We start from the raw sequence: 7,866 nt of genomic DNA, 5'->3' as shown, positions 1-7,866 counted from the left end.
CAGTGATGTATGAACCAAACATAATAGGCCCCACATGTGTTTCAATAGGTCAGGTGTTCTCATCCACTCTGTTGTGAGCTGAACACTCTTTGTGATTTTTTTTTTTTTGGCATGCTAGAAGATTTTGGGTGGTAAGAATATGCAAGACAAGATGCATTTTTCTGCAAAGTGCATTAATTCAAAACCACCTGTATATATTTATATAATGTGCTTCTCATTTTTTTCATTTGTATCTCTTATATCATCATCCATCGCTTTCAAATGTAATGCTATACTTTCCCCAGGCATAATATCTCCAGATAATTCCCACCCAGCCACATTGAGCAGGCAAGGCAGTCTGTCATCATGAGGATACTGCCTCTTCTGAATAAGGAAAAGCAGATACTAGCAGATGCTGTTGTGGATTTCATGAAATCCCTAAGCAGAAGTGATGCAAATATTTTGTCAAAACAGTAAGGACATTGCTGCATGCATACGAAGAGTAGCAGGAGAACAAAAGCCCACTCCTCTAGCTAGCTAGTTTGCTAGCTTGCTCTATCACAAGGTTCTAGCTCACCAGCTTGCCAGCCCTGCTTAACCAAGATCTTTGAAAGAAACCATGGAAGCCAAAGGGAGAGCAGCGACATTCACATGGATCTGAGTTGCTGGTGGGCACCCCTGTCCATTGCCCACTATGGCCACCAGTGATATTTATACTGCTGCATTTCATAAATACAGTGGGTCCTTCATATCTACTGAGGGTTGGTTCCAGGATACTCCATGGATGGCAAAATCTGTGGATACGCAAGTCCCATTAAATATAATGACATAGTAAAATCATGTCTCTTATATAAAATGGCAAAATCAAGGTTTGCTTTTTGAAATTTATATATTTTTCAATATTTTCAAACTGTGGATGGTTGAATTTATGGAAAGATAAAGAATCTATGGAAATGGAGGACTGACTGTACAAAATATGTACTGACCAATAATGACAGCAAGAGCCAGCATAGTTTAATGGTTTGAGTGTTGGACTACGACTCTGGAGAACAGGATTTGAATCCTCTGTCAGTCATGAAAAACCCACTGGGTGATCTTGGGCAAGTCATAGTCTCTCAGCTTCAGAGGATGACAATGGCAAACCCCCTCTGAAGAAACTTGCCAAGAAAATCCTGTTATAGGTTCACCTTAGAGTCACTACAAGCTGGAAATGGAAAAGTCTTAAAGATAAACAATGCACACACAATAGTAACAGCACATCTGTAGTTAAGGTGACAAACAAACCCCTCAAACCCAGCAATAATTGGATTGGAGAGAGCACTAGGAGAGCTATAGGACTACTCCCTTTGAAAGCTCTGCCACCATTTTCAGCTTGTTGTACACAAGACCTCCCATGAACATCCTTTTCTGATGTTGCATAGCTAATGCAAATAGACTTTTTCATGAATTGCTAAGTGCTCAAGTTACAATCCACTTAGAATACAAGAACTGCCCTTTGGTAATTTAATGACTCCCAGAACAGTGTTGTTGCTGTACAGCCTTATATTCCCATTCTTATTCCAATTCTCATTCCATTACACTATTTCCTAAGAGTCAAAGTTTGATGTCAGAAGTTCTTTGATTTAATGTCCTATGCAAATAATGTTGAGGGTGAGACACTTAATTCTATTTCTTTCTTCATTATAGTCACTTCATCTGGCAGCTTCCTTTTTTATACTTTTCAACATTTCATGGAGGAAAACTGTGGCAGTGCAGCCAAGCAACATGAGAGTGTGGTCAAGATAGCAAAAATTATTAACGAGGAAGAACAGACAAGCCAGGAGAGGCTGCAGCAGTTTGTTTTTGCCTGAGCATACTGGCAAGGACAAGATTTCACCCTCTTCCCTCCTCTCCTCTCTTTTCCTCTCCCCTTTGCTGAGTTACATGAGTGAAAAAAATATTTTTGTACTTTGAACACAATCTGCAGCAATTGACATTAGAATAAAGGGGGGAAATGGGAGAAGAAGAGAGAAATTGGGACCTTTGAAATTGAGACCTTTGAAAAGTAGCTGAAAAAGTGGGAGGATAGAGTATTATTTGGGATTCTCCCTGCCAAATCAGGACTATTGGAGAGTATGCCTCATGCATGTGTGCAGATACTGATTGGGGCTGTATCATGGGGAGAAATGATTAAATTCCCCTTCTTATCATCTGTAGTCCCAATCCTGATTGTCTTCCAGTGCAGCTGCTATTTAAAGTTTTAAAAGCAAATATGCCTAGGCAAATGAAACATTCAATATAACATGCAGTTAAGCCCTAAGGAGCCTTCCTTCTTCCATTATATGAATGACATGGAAAAAACAACTAGGCACTGATGTTGACACTGGATTCCCTGTTCTATACAATTTTTTCTCTTGCATGTGCTTTGTTAATTCATTTCTCAAGCTGTAATAAGCCAAAAGCATTCACTCTGGGATATATTTGACACAAATGCAACAGGAGAGATAATTGATGATTCTGGACTGTGTCTCTGTGTGGGTAATGGCATATTCCACCCCCATGTGTTGTTCCATCATGTGAAGCAATCTTGACAGAAGCATTCTCATGCCTTAAGAATCACACAGCCAATGTCTTTAAAATATCAGCTATCTACACATCACAGCTGCCACTGTGACCAAGGAATGCAGAGAGGGTATCAAACTGCATACTTGTAAAAATAAATGAAACAGACCTACCGCTTGCACTGCAGGTATCAGGTTGCACCATATAGTTTAATGTGAAATTAAACTAGAGCAGGGCAGGTTCATTTCAAATGCTTCACATTTCTAGCTGCCACCTTTCAGCCTAACAAATACAATGGCCAAGAGTGTATGATTTTGAAAACTGTGTAAAAAAAATGACACCGGAGCAGCCAAAAAACAAAACAAAAACACCAAAACCTACCTTGTATATACAACACTTCCTTCTTGCTTGTTTTCTTTTCCTTGTTTTTGTATGCTGTTGGTGATTTTAAAATCAACTGTAGAACAAAGGGACATGGTATATATCAAGAAACACTCATGTCTTGAACTGTAAATATAAGAACTGGGCATAGGAAAAAAAAAGATTGGATGAGTTTCAGCACTATTTAAACTGGTGTTTGTGTGTAGGCAAACTGAAAAGAGACAAGATGGAAGCAATGGCAACTAGCAGATGATTGGGGGCAGGAAACAATAGGAAACTTGAGCTTCTCTTCACCATGTAATTGCGGAATGTTCCATTACTATCTTAATGAATGTGCCTGGAGGAAGTCCACATTATGATGGAATCCAGCTGTGCATCTCACCAACTCCATCCACTAAGGAATCTGTGTTGTGTCCTATATTCATTCCTTTGAAACACCTCTTAGCTGGTGAGGTGACTGAAAAACATTCTGGGCTGAGGTGCTGCAAGGGTGTAACAGATTGTGCCTCACTGGCACATGGGAGCTTACAAAACTGTGCCAATATTCATGTAGGAGGTCTACTGTTCTGCTGTCTAGAGGCATTTCATAGCAGGTGTGGGGTACATCTGGCCTTCCAGATGTTACTGAAGAGCAACTACCTTCCATCTTCTCTATGGGCCATGCTGTGAAAAGCTGATGGGAGTTGCAGTCCAGCCACATCTAAAGGATGCATATTTCTCACCTCTCTATACAAATCAAAACAGAAATGGCCTGTCCCAAGGTGAATGTTTCCATTATGTATCTTACATCTGACCCAGCCGTCCTCAACCAATGATCATATTTGCTATGGATGTTATGAGAGTTGTAGTCAAACATACTGGATGGCATCAAAATGAGGAAGGCTGTTCTGACCCAAAGGAAACCATTGTTTTAATGGGATATTTTTGTGCAATGCAGATAGCAGATTTGCAACTACCCGACATGGATAAGGACCACAGCTGACAGAAAAAGCCCTTCACTCCCAGCATTAGTCTTCCCACCCAGCTGGGAAGAGGTCCCCATGTGAAAAGAATCTTGCATTCAAGGACTGGCATCCTGTTAGTGGCATATGCAAATATATGTTAACCTAACAAACAAATATGTCTATTTTTGTTTGTGGCAGAGTTTGATATTCTCTTTCTCCCTACACAGTGCTCAAAGGCTTCCTGACCTCAAAGTATTATTATTATTAACCTTTATTTATAAAGCACTGTACATTTACACAGCACTGTACATACAATCTTTTTAATTGGACGGTTCCCTGCCCTCAGGCTTACAATCTAAAAAGACACGACACAAAGGGAGTGGTGGTGGGGAAGCGGCCTTTCAGTACTTTCAGTACAGTAGTACTGTAGAGCCACCAAAGTCCCCCACCCACTGTTATTTCTGCCTGGGGGGGGGGAATGGCAAAAATATCTGGCTGTATGACCAGATGCAAAATGATTACATAAGCTGCCAAGACCTCCAGAGGGATCAGGTGGATTTCAGTCACTTTATGTCTGGCTATAGGGACATAGCCCAACACTTTTGCAATACACCCACACTTCTCCAGACACAAATGGACATGGATTTCAGGGCCACAGTAGCTCTGCAGTAGGATCAAAGGGAACTACTATGCTATGCTGAGCCATGCAGGACTATAATAAACAAACAAACAAATAAATAAAACTTTTATTTTTATCCCGCTTTTCTGTGACGAGACAATCAAAGCGGTTCACAACATATTAAAATATGTACATTTACAACATTATGTCCCAAATTCCCCCCCCTTAAAACAGGATTAAATATGTTACAATTAAAATATCTATTAAAAACACAAAAAGCCACAATAAAAAATATAACGCGGACAGAGCGGTGGGCTAATACATGATGTGGCCAGGCACTTTCTGTGGCCAGGCACTTTTATTCAGGAAAGGCCTGCCGGAAGAGATCCGTCTTGACAGCTTTTTAAAAGCTGTCTAAGCTAGCAATTTGATGGATCTCATCCAGCAGGTCGTTCCATAATTTGGGAGCAATTGCAGAGAAGGCCCTCTGGGAGGTAGCAGTTAGTTTGGTTTTTAAAGGCTGCAATAGATTCCTCCCAGAGGATCTGAGGGTACGGGGCGGATTATATGGGAGCAGGCGATCTCTCAAATAGGTTGGACCCAAGCCATGTAGGGCTTTAAAGGTTATAACCAACACCTTGAACTGTGCCTAGAAACTAATAGGCAGCCAGTGAAGCGATTTTAGGATGGGTGTTATTTGGTCACTCCTTGTTTTTCCAGCGACCAGCCTGGCTGCCATATTTTGCACTAGTTGAAGTTTCTGGACTAGGCACAAGGGTAGAGTGCATTATAGAAATCAAGTCATGAAGTTACCAGTGAATGTACAACAGTTTCTAGGTCCTTTACTTCCAGGAAAGGACGCAGCTGGCATATCAGCTGGAGCTGATAGCAGGCGCTCCTGATCGTCGCATTCACTTGGTTCATCATGTGAAGCGATGGATCTAGGAGCACCCCCAGACTGCGAACACAGTCCTTTGTGGATAGTGTGACCCCATGTAGGACTGGAGGTTGCAACCCTATACCTGGTTTGGGGGGCCCTACTGCAAGTACCTCCGTTTTGTCTGGATTCAGCTTGAGTTTGTTTTTCCTCATCCAGCCCATTACTGCTTCAAGACACTGATTGAGGGGAGAAATGTCATCTGTTGTCATAGCTGCTGATCAGGACATGGAAAAATATATCTGGGTGTCATCAGCGTACTGATAACACCCTGCCCCATGTCTGCGAATGATCTCCCAGCGGCTTCATATAAATGTTGAATAGCTTTGGGGACAGTATGGCGCCTTGAGGAATGCCACATTTAAGCTCCGTTTTCGAGGAGCAACTGTCCCCGAGCATCACCCTCTGGAATCTACCAAAGTTAGTACTATGTTGCTAAAATGCAGTGTGTCTTGCCCCAAATCAGGCTGTTCCATGGAACCCTTGCCAGAATCTTATACAACAGGTCCTTTTTATCTGCTAGGGTTTGGTTCCAGGACCCCGCCTGTATGACAAAATTCATGTATACTCAAGTCCCATTAAATATAATGGCATAGCGAAATGGTTTCCCTTAAACAAAATGGAAAATCAAGGTTTGCTATTTGGAATGTATACATTTTTAAAATATTTTCAAGCAGTGGATGCTTGAATCCGTGGATAAAAAATCTGTGTATAAGGAGGGCTAACTGTATATCCTTTCACTCAACATAAATTTGTGTTCACTTAATTACATAGTAAGTAAACAAGCTGATTAATCATAGTTGGCACTAAGCTGATTGGGAAGCAAAATTTCACAAAACTATTTCTTTATAGATTTCCCATTGCATAAAATGGGACAGATGCATTTGCAACTCCTGACTGGTACAATTGAATGTTGGAATGTGAAAAGAAACCAGCTGGAAATTCTTCTTGGATTCTTTGATCAAAATAATTAAATGGTAGGAAGAGAAACAGAGAGAAAACTTTGAATGGACTGATAGTTAATAACTAGACACCAGTCAAATGAGCTATATTTACAGAGTAGTCACAAACTGCAGGAAAACTGCTTGGTTTTACCTCTAATTGATACAACTTGATCTAATAATGACCCTGTCCATCCTTTGTAATACCACACTGAAAAATATATTTTGTCTTTGCTAGTGATTCTTCATTCAAATGCAAAACCATTCTCCAATGCTCCATGTTTAAGCTGCTCAGCCAAATAATGATGCTCTGTGCTCCTTCAATTCCTAGGGCCTCTAGGCAATGCTGCATTGCAAATAAACAATAACAAGGAAGGTGACCTTAAGCATTTGATCAAATAATTTCTTTCCTTGGGAAGAGGGATAAGCATGCTACACCTTTAAAAGAGCCATACCCAAGCTGCCAAAATGGCAGAAACCCTAATGAATTCTTCTCTCCCTTTCCTGTGAATGACTGAATCAAGACAATTAAAATGTCTCTCAGGTGCATATATAATGCCGAGTTCTGAAATGCCTGTCAGCTTCTCTTTCTCAAAGCAGGAAGATGAAAGGGGCATCTGAAGGTTTATCTGCATTGAAAATCTTGGTTATTCAAGCAGTAGGCAGTACCTATTCCATTTTGATAACAACGTTCTTAATAGAAACTAGTTGCTGGCACTTCCTACATGACTTCTTATCCCCTTTGTATAGTTTAGTTATGCTGTGTTCCTGAATAATTAAATACTTGAAGGAACGCCTCTCCCTACACAATCTGCCCCACACTCTCAGAACAACTGGGAAGAATCTATTGGATTAGCCAAAAACTAGACTAAGATCTACTTCCCACAGGGCACTAACTGCTAAGGCTCCCAAAGTGTGGAATGGCTTGCTGGAGGAGATCCATCTTATTACCACCTTAGATGCCTTCAAGAAGGCACTCAAGACAGATCTCTTCTGGTGAGCCTATGCCCCTGCCCTGCTATAACAGTTATAAGATGATACTTCATTCAGAGCATGTATGGGAAACTAGATGTTGATATTGTATTTTTATAGGTTTATTGATGGGTTTTTAGGATTTTATGTCATAGGAATGCATTTTAACTGAATTGTACAGCACACCCGCGTCATACGCAGGCGCGCTTTACGCAGACTTCAGCTTATGCGCTCAAGCCGCGGGGAATGCATGGGGCAGAAGGGGCAGTGCGTCCCATTCAATTGAATGGGTGCGCGCACCCGTGGTGCCCGCGTGCCACTGTGCCGTCATGCATGAGCCCCATTGTTTCCAATGGGGCTTGAGCATAGGCAGAATTCGCCTTACGCAGAGGGGTCAGGAACAGATCCCCACGTAAGGAGAGGGCCGACTATAATTTTAAATTTATTGTTGTACTCTCTCCTCAATCCGCAGGGAGAGACTGGAAATATATAAATAAAAACTATTATTATTATTATTATTATTATTATTATTATTATTATTATTATTATTAT

Source organism: Sceloporus undulatus, chromosome 2 (assembly GCF_019175285.1).
Source record: "Sceloporus undulatus isolate JIND9_A2432 ecotype Alabama chromosome 2, SceUnd_v1.1, whole genome shotgun sequence".
Taxonomy (NCBI): domain Eukaryota; kingdom Metazoa; phylum Chordata; class Lepidosauria; order Squamata; family Phrynosomatidae; genus Sceloporus; species Sceloporus undulatus.
Note: the sequence above shows the minus strand (reverse complement) of the source record.